The following is a 20,140-nucleotide window of genomic DNA, read 5'->3' as shown; positions in this document are numbered from 1 at the left end:
TTTTGACATTCACAGAATAACTTACTGGGGTTTGGGTTTGCACTCTGTTGAATCTGTAGGTCTAGTGGGGAAGAACTGACATCTTGAGAATATGAGTATTGATGTCCATGAACATGGAATATTTCTCCATTTATTTAGTTCTTTGTTTTCTTTCATTAGAGTTTTGTAGTTTTCCTCATACAGATAGATCTTTTATGTGTATTTTTTTAGATTTATAATAAATATTTAATTTTGGGGGGTGGCAAAGTAAATAGTATTATGTTTTCAATTTCAAATTCCACTTGTTTATTGCTGATATATAGGAAATCTATTGAATTTCACATATTAACCATGTATTCTGCAAACTTGCCATTATTGTTTATTAATTCCAGGACAGTTTTTTATTTTTGACTGATTCTTTTGGGTTTTCTACATAGATAATCATGTCATCTGAAAACAGAGACAGTTTTATTTCTTCTTTCCCAAATTGTATACCTTTTTATATTCTTTTTCTTGTCTTGTTGCATTAATTAGAACTTCCAGTATGATGTTGGAAAGGAGTGATAAGTGGGCGTATTCTTGTCCCTTTCCTGGTCTTAGTGGGAAAGCTTTGTGTTTCTTACCATTAAATATGATGTTAGTGTTGATTTTTTGTAGATCTTCTTTATCCAACGGAAGAGAAAAACATTATTAAAGCTGAAAACTATTAGGTTTAATTAGGCCACATTAGTTTATTTTTGTTTTTATTTCTATTACTCTGGAAGATGGATCAAAAAAATATTGCTGTGATTTATGTCAGAGAGTGTTCTGCCTATGTTTTCCTCTAAGAGTTTTATAGTGTCTGGTCTTACATTTAGGTCTTTAATCCATTTTGAGTTTACTTTTGTGTATGTGTTAGGGAGTGTTCTAATTTCATTTGTTTACGTGTAGCTGTCCAGTTATCTCAGCACCACTTATTGAAGATATTGTCTTTTCTCCATTGTATGTTATTGACTCCTTTGTCATAGAGTAGGTGACTATAGGTGTGTGGGTTTATCTCTGGACTTTCTATCCTGTTGCATTGATTTATATTTCTGTTTTTGTGCCAGTACTATACTGTTTTGATGACTGTAACTTTGTAGTATAGTCTGAAGTCTGGGAGCCTGATTCCTCCAGCTCCATTTTTCTTTTTCAAGATTACTTTGGCTATTCAGGGTCTTTTTTGTCTCCATACAAATTTTAAGATTTTTTATTCTAGTTCTTCAAAAAAATGCCATTGGTAATTTGATAGGGATTGCATTGAACCTCTTGATTGCCTTGGGTAGTATAGTCATTTTCACAATATTGATTCTTCCAATCCAAGAACATGTTATATCTCTCCATCTGTTTGTGTCATCTTTGATTTATTTCATCAGTGTCTCATAGTTCTTGGAGTACAGATCTTTTGTCTCCTTAGGTAGGTTTATTGCTAGGTATTTTATTCTTTTTGATGTGATGGTAAATGGGATTGTTTCTTTAATTTCACTTTCTGATCTTTTTTTTTGTTAATGTATAGAAATACAACAGATTTCTCTGTATTAATTTTGTATCCTGCCACTTTACCAAATTCTTTGATGAGTTCTAGTAGCTTTTTGGTAGCATCTAGAGGATTTTCTATTTATACTGTCATGTTGCCTGCCAACAATGGCAGTTTTACTTCTTCTTTTCCAATTTGGATTCCTTTCATTTCTTTTTCTTCTCTGATTGCCATGGCAAGGACTTCCAAAACTATGTTGAATAAAAGTGTCGAGAGTGGACATCCTTGTCTTGTTCCTAATCTTAGAGGAAATGCTTTCAGCTTTTCACCACTGAGTATGATGTTAGCTGTAGGTTTGTCATATATAACCTTTATTATGTTGAGGTATGTTCCTTCTACACCCACTTTCTGGAGAATTTTTATCATAAATGGGTGTTGAATTTTATCAAAAGTTTTTCTGCATCTATTGGGATGATCATATGGTTTTTATTCTTCAATTTGTTTATGTGGTGTATCACACTGATTGACTTGCAGATATTGAAAAATCCTTGCATCCCTGGGATAAATACCCCTTGACCATGGTGTCTGATCCTTTAAACTCAAAAGCTTTTGCACAGCAAAGGAAACCATAAACAAAACAAAAAGACAACCCACACAGTGGGAGAAAATATTGACAAATGATGTGACAACAAAGGATTAGTCTCCAAAATTTACAAATATCTCATGTGGCTCAATACCATAAAGACAAACCACCCAATCAAAAAATGGGCAGAAGACCTAAATAGACTTTCTCCAAAGAAGATGTGCAGATGGTCAAAAGGCACATGAAAAGGTGTTCAGCATCACTAATTATTAGAGAAATGCATATCAAAACTACAATGAGATATCACCTCACACCTGTCAGAATGGCCATCATCAAAAAATCTACAAACAATAAATGCTGGAAAGGGTGTGGAGAAGAGGGAACCCTCCTACACTGTTGGTGGGAATGTAAATGGTACAGCCACTATGGAGAACAATATGGAGGTTCCTTAACAAACTAAAACTAGAGCTTCTATATGATCCAGCAATCCCACTCCTTGTCATATATCCAGAGAAAAGCTTGGTTCGAAAGTATACATGTACCCCAATGTTCATTGAAACACTGTTTACAATAGCCAAGACATGGAAGCAACCTAAATGTCCATTGACAGATGAATGGATAAAGAAGATGTGGTACATATAACAATGGAATATTACTCAGCCATAAAAAGAATGAAATAATGCCATTTGCAGCAACATGGATGGACCTGGAGATAATCATACTAAGTGAAGTAAGTCAGACAGAGAACAAATATCGTATCACTTTGCAGAATCTAAAATAAATGATACAAATGAAAACTATTAGGTTATTTTCAAACAGTATAAAAACAAAGTATATGCTCATAAAATATTAAAAAGATGCTCAGATTTATGCCATGATTTCTTAATACAAATGTTTTCAAAATTTTATGGATTAAGTAATTTTATCATTAGGAAAAATATAAGAAGTCACTTTAGTGCCCTTAACTGTTCCCTTACTACTCATGGGCAAGGTGAGCAGCACCCCATAAGGAGGATCTGCAGATTCTCTCTTATGACTCAGGAAATATTTCCAGGTTCTGCTTCTAGCATCCTCTCTGAATATTCTTTCTTGGATATTCAGTTCTTTCTTACTGCTGTGTATTCTTTGCATTTCCTCTTCAGAATCAGACCAAGGATGCAATTTCAGTTTTTATTTATTGAAAGCCTTGTCGCAATATCCTTTAACCATCTGCTGTATCCCATATCACCATCCTCAGGCAATCCAGCCCCAACCTAGGTCCTGAGAATCCCCATAGTAGTCCAACAATTCAGGTTCCAGCTAATTGGCAATAAGAGACTTAAGGTTGTGAATAGTTTGGACTATTCATAACAAATAAATATTTTATTTATGGATCTGTATTTTCTTAAAATTCTGTTTCATATATTAATTGTAGATGTATGATGCATATATCATGAACAATGCTGTGATCATTTACACATGTTAGATCCATCAAGGCCTTTTCAAGTCTTTATTCAGCAGGGTCCTTCATGTAGCATATTCTAAAAATAAAGTATGATTTTGGCTAATGGAACCATTATAAAAATGGTAAATGATAAACTTCTGAGGAACTTACACTCATTAATAAAATTTCATGAGATTAGCAGTCTCTCAACACAAGTAGTTTTCATGAGAAAACATAATATAACCATTACTTGGGGAGGATAGTACAAAAACAAACAAGTTGGGATATCCTGAACCATTATTTCCTGCCATAAAATTCCCCTGTCAGTGCAACTGTGGAACTTGAAACCACTAAACAAGTTTGCATCTCTGAAGAGATGCTTAAGCTACTTACCAATTTCTGTTTCTGTTCCTCCTTTTTTCTATATACTATGTGATCTGTCTTCTTTTGCCAGCTCCTCCCTTTGGGTATGTCAATACATGACAAAGTGAGATTTTGAATACATACCTTCACTGGAACTTTGTTACTCAGTGAACTTCTTTTTTTTTAATAAAGTTATTTTATTTATTTATTTTATTTTTGGCTGCATTGGGTCTTCATTGTTGCACTCTAGTTGCAGCTAGTGGGGGCTACTCCTCATTGCGGTGTGTGAGCTTCTCATTGCTGAGGCTTCTCTTGTTGCAGAGCACAGGCTCTAGGCTTGCAGGCTTCAGTAGTTGTGGCTTGTGGGCTCAGTAATTGTGGCTCGTGGGCTCTAGAGCACAGGCTCAGTAACTGTGGCGCATGGGCTTAGTTGCTCCATGACATGTGGGATCTTCCTGGACCAGGAATCGAACCCATGTCCCCTGCATTGGTAGGTGGATTCTGAACCACTACCCCACTAGGGAAGTCCCCAGGAAACTTCTTAATCACACATGTTCCTGATATCTCATAGGTAAGGTTGTTTTGGATAGTTCACTTCATTTTTTATGTACTGGTTTTATTAGATTTAGAAGTTTGGGCTCTGAGCAACCTACCTCACTGATAATTTCAACTATTTACTGAGTGTCCACTATGTAGGAGGGATTGTTCTAAGTATTGGCAATATAACATTGTTTTTAATTACTAGTTTATGTCCTTATGTAGCTTATATAATTATGGAAGAAACTGCCTTTAGTTAAGCAAGCAAACAATTATAATATAATGTTAGGCTGTGATATGAGCAATAAAGAAAATACAGTGGGGGGCCTTCCCTGGTGGCGCAGTGGTTGAGAGTCCGCCTGCCGATGCAGGGGACACGGGTTCATGCCCCGGTCTGGGAAGATTCCACATGCCATGGAGTGGCTGGGCCCGTGAGCCATGGCTGCTGAGCCTGTGCGTCTGGAACCTGTGCTCCGCAACAGAGGAGGCCACAACAGTGAGAGGCTCACGTACCACAAAAAAAAAAAAAAAAGAAGAAAGAAAGAAAGAAAGAAAGAAAGAAAGAAAGAAAGAAAGAAAGAAAGAAAATGTAAGGGATAAACAACGTTGGGAGGAGGTAAAAGAAGGTTATTTTAGATTGGGCTTTCAACAAAGCTTCTCCTGGAAACTGATTATTAAATCTGTACATAAAAAGAATGAGGAAGCATGCCTTATAAGTATCTGGTGGAAAATATTCTAGGCAATGAAAACTTAAGTTCAAAGGCAATGAATTATGAATATGGTTGGTGATGTTTTCCAAAATGGCAAGGGTGGCTAGAAGAGTGAGTGAGAGGACAATGGCAGGAAATCAGATCATATAGGACTTTGGAGACCATGGAGGAGGGGGGGGACATTGGATTTTTTTTTTTCTAAGTTTTATGAGAAACTAAAGAAGGGTTAAGAGCAGAAAACTGACATGACAAGTTAAATTTTGAAAGGATTGTTAGTAATCCTTATAGTGAGGATTGTAGTGTGAAAACCTTAGAAGAGAAAGCAAGAAGACCAATGTTTTGATTTGCAGTGGTTCAGGCAAAAGGTGGTGGCTGTGGCTGTGGCCTTGAGAAAGTGAGAAGTGGAAAGGATGGGATAGAAAAGGTGTAATGTTGACTCTAAAGTTTTGGTCCTGAATAATTGGGTGGTGTCCATTTTCTGAGGTGGGAAATATTGGGAGCAGAAGAGTGTTGTGATGAGAGTTTTGTATATTTTAACTTTAAGATGCCCATGTAACAATCAAGTGGAGATGCCATAGAGAGAGTTGGGTATCTGAGCCTTATGTTCAAGGGATGGTTTGTACTAGAAATGCACATTAGGGAGTCATTTGCAAACTATAGATAATATTTGGAACCATGGTAGTAGAAAAGATCACCTACAGATTGAGTCTAGTTAGAGAAGTTTTGAGGTTGGATTTCTGGGGCACTCCAAAAAGCAGAGAACGAGAGCCCAGAAGAAGTGGCTTGTAAGGGAGGAGAAAACCCTGGATCTCTAACCATATACCCTGAATGTCTTTGCTATGCCAATCTATCAATAGAATGTGACTTGATCATTATTTCTCTAAATCTCTAAATTTCATAAATATTAGGAACAAATATTTATGCCAATAGTTTTTAATACAATATTGGTAATAAAAATAATTTTGAGACAACTTGCCCATCTCCCTCTTCCACACAATAACTAAAAAAAATAATAAAACTGACTTTTCCTTTAGACACTCCCGATCAAATTCTAAACCTAAACTGGAAAAGAAACCCAAACCCCAAACTTATTATATATTAAATGTGTATAACTCTCATTCCTTTGAGAGTAAACACAACACATTAGAGATATTCTAAACAAGATTTATGGTTGGTGTGGGGATTCACTCATGCACACACAGTAATGGGCACTTAGCATACATACATAGGTGCTTTCCATGCTTCATATTGTGTGATAGTCAGACACTATGTACTGATAATCTAGAAGTAACTAGAACAGGATGATGAGAAAGCCTGAAGTTGACTCAGATTATCCAAAAAGGCTCAATTGTGGATAATCTCAATTTTATTTGACATTTTTTTTTTTTTTTTTGCTTTTCATAATTTGTTTACCATTGTTCAGTTTCTGGAATTTCCAACAGATTTAATAGATTCAATTTAAAAAAATGTTATTAGAAGCAAACATTTAAAATATGGCAAAAGCTAAAAAAATTAAAATGTTAAATATATGCTAAAAATTGAGGCTGTTTTAAAAATGTATAATTTTGTCAAATCCCCTTGAAGAGATTTAGAAAAACTTTAATTCAATCCATTAGAAAAAACTGATTTTTTTAATAGAAAGAAGTCTCTGGGAAAGAAAGTAGTCATAAGGGCTATTAAATCTCCTAAAATGAGAAATTATATAAATATAATTCCACTGGAAATTACATAAATATTCATTAAAATATTACTTTTACTGACAAGATGTCATTTGCTTTATTAAAATCACCTAATTTGAGGAAAATATCCTCAGAGACATACGAGAACACCTTGTGGTAGGAATATTAAATATGATAAAATTTTAAAACCTTAATCCTCCTCTTTAATACTATTTAGTTTTCTTATTTTCTTTCTCTTTATTTTTTGTAACAAATGAATTGCTTTAAAACCTGGAGATTATTGTAATGTGTCATTGGTGTGATGACTTACTGGTATGGCCAACTAGTTTTCACTGATGAAAGGTTATACTGTCTAAAAAAAATAGCTTTCCAAGCATAGGATGGCAAATTAGCATCCTTGAATTCTACTTCTGTCTTGTTTCTCAGTGGCAAATTATGCTCAGAAATTGAGATTGTCCTTGGCAAGAATTTATTTAATACAGGTTCACTGTGGGAATTATAATATTTCACAAGCCAATAGCATATAAGATAATGTCTCGTAGTAAGCCAATAAAGAAATAACATACTCCAAACCAATAATAGATTAATTGCACTATTGTTCCAGGCAAGGCGAAGATGATAGGAATAAACTCAAATTTAGTTGAGGTGTAACTTTCGATGAATTGATTCTTAGGACAGTGGGTTAGCCAGCTAAGAGGGATCAGCCAGCTGCCCAAGCAAAAGTGAAATCCCTTGTTGCTAGAGTGTGTTGCTGGGAACAAAGACACTGATGTTGGTAAGTAAGGTGGCCTCCCTGGAGGTGCCTGCAGGTTTTCATCACTGCCAACAAAGAGTTGTTATGCCTGGGTTGGCGCTAATGCCCCCAAGGTCTTCAGAGAGAAATTTAGATCAGCAAAGAGTAAACTTGCCCAGATCAAACACTTGGATTTGCTGGTCAAACTTCTGTATTCAAAGCTAAACGTCCCCTAGCCATAGTTGCTCAAGCCCCCAGCAGTGCTGGTCACTAGCTGAGCTACTGAGTGCTTACCAACAACTACAGATGTAAATGAAAACATCCTGATACAGATTTCTCAGTGTAAACATTTTCACTCTTAGAACAAAACATATTCATTCTTAGAAACAAATAACAAGTGGATTTTAAATCATATCAAGCCAATACACAACAACTTCCAAGTCATTCAAGGAGTTATAAAGCAAAGCATATAAAATTAGGTTTGGTCTATTCACTCTGGATTATCTCGATGAATACTTTGATTTTGAATGGTGTAAACTCACACTGAGTTGCTGGATTCCAGGTGTAGCAATTATTTATACTAGAATTGGACAGGTAATACAAATTTCTCTTAATTAAAAAATAGATGCTTTAAAAATTATCTTAGCTATGTGAATACATATTTTTCCATTATGAATCTATGTTGCTCTAGAAAAATTTTTGGCTCAACATATTCTAAAAATCAGCATTAAGGATGTGTCAAAGTTTTTTGCGTTACGCGGGCCTCTCACTGTTGTGGCCTCTCCTGTTGCGGAGCACAGGCTCTGGACGTGCAAGCTCAGCAGCCATGGCTCACGGGCCCAGCCGCTCTGCGGCATGTGGGATCCTCCTGGACTGGGGCATGAACCCGTGTCGCCTGCATCGGCAGGCGGACTCTCAACCACTGCGCCACCAGGGAAGCCCTGTCAAAGTTTTTAAAATTGCAAGAAGAAAGGAAAAAATACTTTCTTCTGAAAACTAACTCTCACTTTAATTTCTGCTATCCTAGATTGAACTTTCTGCTACTATATGATTTCTACTTTTGGAAGCAAAATGTCAGACATTAGAATATCATTAGAATGTATCTGCTTTGTTAAAAGATGCATTACTGCATAGTACTTCAAATCTGTTTTAAACACGTCTCCAAAGCAGAAATATCTATCCCTAAGATGTTGGCAATTGTCACCAGGTTCAAATTGTGCTAACCTTTTAAGTCACATGCAATTAATTTTCTACTTTATTCATTTTGAAATTTTACATTATTTTCTGTTCCTATCTTCAATGTTTCTGTCTTAGTTCAGGCTGCTATAACAGAATACCATAGAGAGAGTGACTTAAACAACAAAATATTTATTATATCTCTCACAGTTCTGGAGGCTAGGAAGTCCAAGATCAAGGTGCTAGCTAATTCAGTATCTAGTGAGACTAGATACTAGAGACTAGAAACTCTTCCTGGTTTACAGCCAGCTACATTTTAGCTGTATCTTCACATGGAGCAGAGAGTGAGGGCTCTGGTCTCTTGCTCTTATTATAAGGGCACTAATCCCATCATCAGTACTCCACCCTCATGACCTCTAAACCTAATTACTTTTCAAAGGCTCCACCTCCAAATACCATGACATTAGGGGTTAGGGCTTCAATAGATGAATTTGGGGATGGCACAAACATTCAGTCCATAGCAGTCTCTTTTTAAGCATTAAACCAATAATAATGCCAGTAACAACAACTTTTATTTGTGGAACACTTGCTCTGAGCTAAGCACTCTTCTAAGGATATTACAAACATACTAGCTCATCTAATCTGCACAACAAATCTGTGAGGTAGGGTAATTATTATCACTTCCATTTTACAAGGAAGACAGGAAAAGTGACACTAAGTAGCTTGCTTAATGTCATTAATTTGGGAAGTGGCAGAGTTGGGATTTAAACTCAGACTGAGTTTAGAGCCCACTTTCTTCACTAGCATGTAACATAGATTATTTCTTTACTTCTTTTTTTTAATTTCATTTTCATTTAGCTTATTAGTAAATGTAACAAAGAGTATAGTACATAAAACTAAGGAAAGCAATCTCTAGTTCTTGCTTAATAACTGGTCATTAGCTCTAGTGATTCTTAAACATATAACTCCCCCAACAACCAGGGCTCTCCAGCAAATCAGTGACTGTGTTTCAGAGCCCTGCACAATTACGGATTTATTTGATCACTGCTGAGTTGTGATAGCATGCTAGTCTTTATGAACAGCACCCAGCTAATTAGTTTCATGTAAGAAACGTGTTTAATGAGAATATGGTAGAATTAAAGAGAAGGTGGGTATCAGATTAGAGGCAGCCTGAGTAAGTCAAATTTCTCTAAATTGGGGGGGGATTTTTTACTAGTAGTAATTAATATCTGATTTAATTCAGAAAATTTTTCATCTTAAAATTCAATTAGGGAGTTTCCATTATGAATTAACATAGTTTCATGTAAGTATGTGTTTCCCTGGATAGTCCAACAGTATATTAGTAGTAACAGTTTGATTAAAAGTGTTCATATCAAAACAACAAATAAAATACAACAAATAAAATTGGTATTATTTGCTTTTATATCCTCTTTTCATTTCAAAACCACTTTGATTATTCAGCCATAGGTATTTTAGAGAAATCCTTAAGAAGATCTTCTGTACTATTAATTTTCAGTTGCCCATAATAGAGCTCTTTGCTGGTCTTCAAAGAGCTTTTCAAAAAAATGTTATTACATTAAATAAAGTGGCAGGCATCATTAACCATACCATACAGGCAATCGCTCCTGAGGCATAGACATATAATATTGCCTGACATTACAAAGCAAATCAGTTTCAGAGCTAGACTCATGTTCTAATTTGTTATTCACGGCATAATCTGATAAAAAAGTTAAAACTTTTGTGAAATAAAAATAATAATAACCCCCCTGCCCCAGTTCTAACCTGGGGCAAACCCACCAGTTTGTGAACTTACTGTCACGTAGCTCTGACACTGTTGTAATAAACATTTTCAGTAAAAAAATTAAAAAAAAAATAACATCATGAAAATATCTGTGGTAGGACATGGAATTGGAGTACATAAAAATTTGAATTTATAGAATTCTTATGTGAAAGGGCTCTTAGGGAACAAACTTGTCAAATTTCCTGGTAAATTACAGGGTAAGTGATTTACCCAAAACCACACGCAGTTTTCTCATGATAGAGAAAGTATAAAATTCCATTTTCATTCTATGGTTATTGAGAGGATAATGTATGCCAATTTTCTGCAGTGTGGCAGGAATTCAAAGATGAATAATGCAGTAGGATTGAGAGTAGGGGAGAAAAAGGAAGTAAAAAATAATTGTAATGTGGCATGATTCTTTCTATGAGATGGAGAGTCCACCCCTTTCTAATACTGCTCTGCCCCTGTAGCACTGCCTCCTCATATTCCAAGTCAGGAAAACAAATGTACTGTTGTTACCATGATCAAGTTTTGAATGGAAATTACTCATAATTATAATTATAGTTACTTCCAAACTAAAATCTGGAAAAGTCAAAGTTATAGCTGGCAAAGTGTTTTGTCAAATTTTGTCAACGTTATCTTTCTAGAAAGATTATCCATCAAGTATATATAAGGATATAAATGTGCATGTATGTTTATTAACATTATTAAACTTAGTTTATTAAAATTATTAAAGTTAAATTATGGCATATTGTATTTCTTTAATTCTAACTATTGAGCATTCAAGTCTGGGTTTTCTGATCAAATAATCACAAGCATGAAGGTTTCCCTCGAAGCTTACAATTTATCACTGACTTACAGATGCACATTCCAGCCAAAAAAAGAAACACTGAATAGATGAGGAAGTCCAATAATTAATTTAAATGATTCGTTTTAATTTGGGACTTTGGGAATACTTATAGATTTTGTAGTACATACATAAGCCTAGCAGAAAAATGATAAAATGAGAAAATCATCACTCAAATTAACCTCCAATATTCCTGAAGGGATTGGAGCAGCACTGCTCAATTGCTCTTACTAGAACTGCTACACTCAAAACACTCTTTTAATTCACAAAAGGAATATAAATTTGAGCGGGTACTTTAAATAGTGCAAGCATCTGGTATACATTACGTTTTCCCAAATAGTCTCATACTAAACTTTTTTATACCTGCATATTCTCTTAGTATATACCACTCTTTTTAAAATTCAAATCTAAATGCATAGGGTAAGATAATAGCTTAGAATCTTCTATAACCCCACATTTATTTTCACATAATTACTTTCCTTTGAGCACATTATTACCATTTCTGATATCTGATCATCCTGTGCCTGATCCTAAGCATACCAAGGATAGCATATCATTTTCTACAGATGTTAAGGTTATAAAATTAGTTTTGCCAAAACATCTTTAATATGAAAAAAATAGGTCTCACAGAAAGGGCTGCCACTGGTTTTCTGAACAACATTAGGCATGTCACTGAACCTCTCCATGGTTACTGCTTTTTTTTTTTCTTTTTGAACACATCTATTAGGTATAAGAAGATCTGAGGGCTTTAAAAAAAGATTTCTTAGAGAGAAAAGGAGTGCCCTGGGGAGAATTCTCTTAAAATCAGGATGTGACTAAGGGACGTTTGATATAATGTAGTAGAATATAGAGTATGAAAAAAACTAGTGGAGAAAGTGGAGCCAGAATGATGAGGGGAAATCGGTCAGCTCTGCAGGATGCAATTTTCTGTTTGTTGTTTCTTCTTTTAGTATTTCTTTGTCAATATTTTCTCTATTTTAATATTTCTAGATGGATGTATATGTTTAATCTAACTTTTTATACCAACAGATGCTATTACACAAAAAAATGTTAAACTCTGAAAAGGCAAGTCTAAAAAGCAAATGTTTTGATTAATAAGATCAATGTAATTAAAAAAATCCAAGCATAGAAAGCTTTTGCTTTTTTGTTCATAGAAAGAACTACTTACAGTAATCAGGATTTAAATCAACATGTAATTTATTAAAGATAAAAATAAAATAGCCTAATTTTGCTTTCTGTTTACAAATCTCATTAAGGAAATAACTAAAATGCCAATATTTCCCTTAAAGTTTTCTTGGATTAGTGTTTGATCAACTTAATTTGAACAGAGCAAACTCCCTTAAACAAAAGTCTCATTTATGAATTTAATTAATTAAATTTCCTGGAGCTTTTTACACTGTTTTTAAAAATACAACATATTTGCACTACAAAACATTGCTGAAAGAAACTACAAAACCTTGCTGGAAGAAATTAAATAGTATCTAAATAAATTAAGAGGTAGTCCATATTCATGGATCAGAAGACTCAACATTATGAAGATAACAACTGTCCCCAAGTTTGATCTTCAAATACAATGTAAAGCCTATAAAAATCCCAACTGACATCTATTGCTAAAATTTACAAGCCAATCCTAAAATTTGTATTAAATAGTAAAAAATTCCTGAAATAGAGTAAAGTTGGAGGACTTACACTACCCAATTTCAATAACTAATACAAAGCAACAGCAATCAAGACAGTGTGGTAAAGATAGACATATAGATCAATAAAAGAATTGAGGGTCCAGAGATAAACCTCTATGTATTTGACCACTAAATGCAGCTAGAGGTGCTAGGTCAATTTCAATGGGGGAAATAGTGGTCTTTCCTAAAGAGAATGCAGAGAAAATTCGTTTTCCATATGCAAAAAGATGAATTTAGACTCTTACATCACACACTGCACAAAAATTAACTCACAATGGACCATAAACCTAACTCTACCAGCTAAAATTATAAACTCTTAGAAGGAAACATAGAAGTAAATCTTCATGGTCCTGGGTTAGGCTAAAATTTTTTGGACTGATGACAAGCGCAGGTGATTAAAAAAATAGTAAGTTAAGAACTTTGTGCTTCAAAAAACACCATTTCAAAAATAAAAAAAGACACAGAAAGAAATAAAATATTTGCAAATCATATATCTGGCAAAGGACTTGTACCCAAAATACATAAAAACTTTTATAATGCAATAAGAAATCAAATGACCCAATTTGTGAATAGATATTTCACCAGAGCAGGTTTATGAATAATCCCATGAAAAGATGCCTAGCACAATTCATCACTAGGGAATTACAAATTAAAACCACAATGAGATATCACTTCACATCCATAATAATGATGATAATTATAAAGAAAGACAACAACAAGTATTGGTGAGGATATGGAGAAACTGGAAACCTCATCCATTGCTGGTAGAAATGCAAAATGGTGCAGTCACTTTGGAAAACAATTTGACAGTTTCTTAAGGAGTTAAATATAAATTTACCATATGACTCAGAAATTCTACTCCTAGGTACCTATCCAACAAAAATGAAAACATATATCCACAAAAAGGGTTTTATGTTGATGATCACTGCAGCATATTTATAATAACCAAGATGTGAAAAAACAATCCAAATATCCATCAACCATGAATGGGCAAACAAATTGTGGTGTATTCATACAATGGAATACTACTCAGCAATAAAAAGGAGAGATATTACAGCATGGATGAAAGAAGCCAAACACAAAGATCATATATTATTTTATTCCATTTATATGAAATGTTTAGGAAAAAATTCAATAGAAATAAAATTAGATTAAGGGCTGCATATGGAAGGGAAACATGGTAGTTGAATAATGGTCCCCAAAGATGTCCATGCCCTATACTGAAAGTCTGTGAAAGTGTTATCTTACACGGCAAAAGGAGTTTTGCATAGGTCATCAAGTTAAGAATTTTGAGATGGGGAAGTTATTCTGGATTATTTCGATTATCTGGTTGGGCCCAATATAATCACAGGAGTCCTTATTAAGAAGAAAGCAAGAATGTCAGAATCAGAGAGGAAAATTTGAAGATGTTATGCTTCTGGATTTAAAGAAGGAGAAAGAGGCTAGCTAAGAACAAAGACATGCTAACAGCCTCTAGAAGCTAGAGAACATGTTACTGAGTCCAGGCTTTCTCTGTTCGCCACATGGCAGGACAATAAATCAGGATATAAAATGTTAAGGCAAGGAATACTTTATTTGGAAAGCCAAGTATCTGAGAAGGTGGTGGACTAGCGTCCTAGAGTACCATCTTCTTGGGGTCTGGATGCTAGTTTCTTTTATAGAACAGAGAAGGGGAGGACGTGAGGGAGTAAAGTTAAAAGGCCATAAATCTTGCAAAACACATCCTGGTTTGGCCAGCCCTGGGGAGGGGCTCTGTTAATTTCTTCTTTCTTACAGCCATTCACAGGTGGGAAGGGTCAGAATGTTTCCCTGTGAGCTGAACAAAGGCACTTTAACATTTAGGCAGAGGGGCAGTGTTCTCCGAGGGAGGCCATTATGTATGCCAATAGCTATAGACAACATTATTTTAGTGATTATAGTAACAAAAAGCAATGGAAAGCAAAGGTTAAAGTAAAAGAAACAGCTCCAACATGGAGTCAGATTTTGTTCTTACTGCTTACAAACAGATTATATAAGAAATGACTAGCAAGGGAACAGATTCTCCCTTAGAGCTTCTGGAGGGGAAACAACTCTGTCATCATCTTGATTTTAGTATTAAAAGGCCCATTTTTGACTTCCTACTGCTAGAACTGTAAGAAAATAAATTTGTGTTGCTTTACACCATTAATCTTGGGTAATTTGTTACATTCATAATAGAAAATTGGGCTACATTCCTTCTAGAGACTCTAGGGAAAACATTGTTTTTTGTCTTTTCCTGACTCCAGAGGTGTGCCTGCCTTTTTTGACTCATGGTCCCACATCCCTGACTTCTGCTTCCATGGTCACAACCCCTTCTGTGACTTTTGTTCTCTCTTTTATTTATAAGAACAATTGTGATCACATTGAGCACACTGACACAAGATAAATCTCATCTCAAGATCCTTAACTTTATTGCACCTGCAAAATCCCTTTTGCCATTTAAGATAACATATTTATAGGTCTCAGGGATTAGGATGTAGATATCTTTGAAGGTAATTATTCTGCCTACCACACTTCATAAATATGTTAAAAACTATATACTCGATTCCTATTTAAGCATTTTGAAAAGTTAAGGTTATAAATATATCAAATCAGTTTCTTGAAACTGTTCCAATTCTGTTTACAAACTAAATAAAATTCTGTTTAAAATCACTGATTAATAAAAATTCAAATTACTCTCATATTTAACATTAAACTGTTCATATTATGAGTTTTATTTATTTCAACATTTCTAAATTTAACTGTAAATCCTCCCAGGTTGAAAGATAGTAACCCAAACAACTTGGTTGAATATCTTTTCAGTCTCAGGAAGCCTGAAGTTACTGGTACAATTGCTTCTTAATCTGAAGATTAAGATAAGGATATATGAACAGGTGCCACTTATGTACAGGAGTTAATGAGCCCCTTTTTATGGATCTTTAATATGAATGTTCATGTTCACAGCCTTAGATATGATTGGTTTTGCAAATATGTGTTCACCATGTTCAAGTGGCCACTTGCTTAATTCTTTCATACATCAACACTTATTTCTACTTAATATGATTCAATATATTTATTAACTGTCTGATTGAGTCCTGCATTATTTTTGTTCTTCCCATGTAGGTCACCACATCTCTAAAGTCATTCTGAGGACATCTTGTTAGATTCCCACTTTGTTCTTGCTTTTGTAACAAAAATCTCCATACTATTGGCAACTTGGAGGTTGTGTTCAAGTTTTGCAAATAATACTTCTCTAAACTAGTTTATACCTTTCCTCACTTTTGTGAACAGAGTCTACTGATAAATGGAATATTGCCTGCCATATCAGTAAACGAAAAATGTCATGCTCATCAGCGATCGCGGCCACAACATGGTGAGCTGGTGAGCTGGTGAGCCCTGAGAAGACTCAGGAAAGAAAAGAATACCTGCTGTCTAGCAACCATCAGACTACAGCCACTCCCTAGTGAGCCCTGAGGAAACTCAGGATACTGGCCCCAGATAACTGAGGTGCTTATCAAAGGAATGATTTCAGTGAGCCCAGTCTCTTGAATCTTCCCATACATAGAAAAGAACTAAATTCCTTAACTTGAGATATCTAGTTTTCTCTTATTAACAGTAATCTTTTTTTTCCTACTACCTGCTTCTTGTCGGAAAACTCCTATATATCCTAGCTTCCCACTCCCCCACCTCCTCGGAGAAGTTTTCTCAGGGTTACTTGAGATGTTGCCTCTTGGGCTTGACGTCCTAAAAATTCCCACCGAATAAAACATAACTCTCAACTTTTATGTTGTGAATAATTTTTAGTTGGCACTACCAAACTGAATTTAACCTTTTCTTATTGATAATATCTTGTCATTAAATAAATTATTTCTGTGTTATTGATATTGACGAGTTGCTGTGGCCTAAACTTGTTCCTAGAATATATACCAAAACATTCTTTTTTGAAATCTATGAACTCCATTGGCTTATTTTTATTAAAAGGAATAGAAAATTTACTTGAGAAGTATAACAGGCTTTTTCCACAAAATTAATTCTTCTGTTATAACTTATAACAATATATATACACATATACATAATATATTGTATCACATATATACATATCACATATATACAATAACCTTATCATTTCTATTTGCTTTATCCCACCTACTGAGCTGTTTGCAACTTGTAAACTCACAAAGTTTCTGCACATTAAAGGATCAATAACACCTTCTTGAAATCTTCAACAACTTATTTCCTGTTCAACTTAGGGATAGAGCTCAGAATCATGTACAGATACCTGGTAACATCCTAAATTAGGGGTATATTTTTCTCATGTATAAATGAGTCCAAAATTCAGTAGTCCATGGTTGGTGCAGTGACTGAATGCAGTCATCAAGGACCTAGGGCCTTTTCAGCTTCCTGATTTCCTAACCTTAACATGAGACTGTCATCCTCATGCCCATGAGAGTCTATGGTCATACAGAGGCATGTATTGTAGTCACTCCTATAATCACTATTACAATAGTGTATATATATGTACATACACTATACACTATATATACACCATTATACATATACTATACACTATAATAGTGACCAGTCACTTTTATAATGTGTGTGTATATATATATATACACATACATACACAATGGAATATTACACAGACATAAAAATTGAAATCTTGACTTTTGTGACAATATGAATGGTTCTAGAGGGTATTATGTTAAGTGAAATAAGTCAGACAGAGAAATACAGATATCCTATGATCTCACTTATACATGGAATCTTAAAAAGAGAACAAATGAACAAACAAAGGAATGCAACAAACTCATAGATGCAGAAAATAAATAAGTGGTCACCAGAGGGGAGGGCTGTGGGGGGATTGAGTGAAATAGATGAAAGGGATGAAGAGGTACAAACTTCCAGTTATAGAATAAATAAGCCACGGGGCTGTAATATATAGCATAAGAAATATGGTCAATAATATTGTAATAACTGTATGGGAAAAGATGGCTACTAGACTTAGATTGTGGTGACCATTTTGTAATATATTTAAATGTCAAATTACTATGTTGTAACCTGAAACTAACACAATATTGTATGTTAACTATATATCACTAAAAATATAAAACAAAATTTGTGATTTAAGAAAAAGTAAACCACCAGTGGTTAACTGTAAAAGCTGAACTGTAGATATATTTAGTTTTATTTTTCTATATCTCTAGCTAGTATGCATTTTTTCATAATGCAAATATAAAATAAAGTTACCATTTTAAAAGGGGAAATTTAGCTTTCCTTGAAACCTTAACAAAATACACTTCCATTTATATAACCTTGCCCTGCATGGAGTTGTCAGGTCACTTCTAACTGCCAGTGAACTCTGCTCTTAATAAAATTGGGGTCTTGATAATAAATAAGAAGCAAGGGGAGAATGTATTTTGTGTAGGCAAATGGCAGTGTCCAATGTAGATTCAGTGTATGCTGAATTTTGTATTTAATTATTACTCAGCTGTACCTTGCCTAAAAGACTGATTTGGAAATAGGTGTATATGCCTAATGATTATATGCAAGTTGGTATCTAAATGATATCAGAGTCATGACATAGTGGGAAAAGCATGGTTGGATTCAGTCCTGGGTTTTAATCCCATCTCTATACATCTTATCTTATACTCTGAAAAGAATGAAAATACCTGGTTTTTGGTGATTCTTAAAAAAGGATAAGGCTATGAAGTGTGACCTATATAGAGAGATAAATGTAGGACTGGAATTACCAACAAGGTCGTATGGTTTAGCCATCCACAGGGAGCTTATTCTAACTCTCTCTATATTGTGTTAGGCCTATTTGAGTTCCAGAGGTGGGAAACTCACAGTTTTTAAGGAATTAATTCTATTGTCTAGCTATCTGACTGTTGTAAAGTTCTTTCCTTTATTGACTCAGATCTGTCTTCTATTTTATAGCCAAGCCTCATACAAAAGTAAGAACATCTCTTGGAATTTAATAGTGCTGTATGATAAGTAGACCTCTTTCTATTCATAGTGTTGGATTTGGGGTTGTTATTATTTTCAATATAATTTTTATTTGTTTCAAAGGCAAAATATTTCCTGACATGTTTTCCATTGCAGTCATATTTTTCTTCTATGTTTGTTGCCAGTGTGATTCCAGTAAATAGGTGCCTTTATAAATTAACTTTGATATTACCTAACTAATGGATATGAATGTGTCCCGTTTGTCCATTTCCTTTCAGGGAAAGCACATCTGGTACTCAGAGCATTGCTGCAATCTCACACAAAGAGGGTTAGTTGATGAAGCTTCTTGAATATCCCAAGCACCAATGAAAACAACTTGGCTCCCTCTGAATACTCTAATTCATGCCCCAAATACTGTGTGAGTGTCTAAAACTGCACATGTCTTTCTGATAGTTTTTTGCTTCCATGATACCCAGGCCAATATCAAAGGCATTCCTCTATCTTCTTGGTGCATTATCTGAATCCCAGGGTATCTTCCAAGCCTGATGTTTTCATGGAACTGAGAGTCAATAGCCCCATCTGCCCCACCGGAAGTACCTTTGCCATCTGGCTTGAGGAAATTGGGTCATGTCTAACTTGTTCAAAGTGAATTGGTAGTAAATCTTTCCTATGTGCAGCACAAACACAATCATGAAAAGACTGCCTTTGAAAGGTGGAGAGACACATCTTTGGAGTGATGCTTAGCTTATTTTACCTACATATGTTGATCAGGAAAGCATCAGTCTAATACCATTTATGGAACATCTATTACATGCAAGATGTTTTATATTCATTATTTTTAATACTCACAAAACCCACATGTAAGTTTTACTTCCCCACTTAACAGATCTGTTCCTAGGCTTAGAGAGGTTAATTGAGATGCCCAAGGATGTGCAGCCCAGTAGAAGTGCACATTGGATATCCAAACCTTTGGCACTTCCATGGTCTCCAGGCACACCTGCATTCCACCACCTAAAATCAACTTGCTGTGTGATTCTTCCAGCTTCTATGTCACTCACTTATACATGGACAATAGGAGTTAGTGTTATTTTAATTTGTATTTATTATCTGTGGGGATATTTTCCTCTGAAATAATAAACAAGCTTTGCATTTACACAAAACAAAACAGTATTTGGACTCTAATATTTTCAAAAGTCAGAAAAGGAGAGAA

The sequence above is a fragment of the Mesoplodon bidens genome (genome assembly GCF_964165515.1).
Source record: "Mesoplodon bidens genome assembly, chromosome: 11".
Lineage (NCBI taxonomy): Eukaryota > Metazoa > Chordata > Mammalia > Artiodactyla > Ziphiidae > Mesoplodon > Mesoplodon bidens.
Note: the sequence above shows the minus strand (reverse complement) of the source record.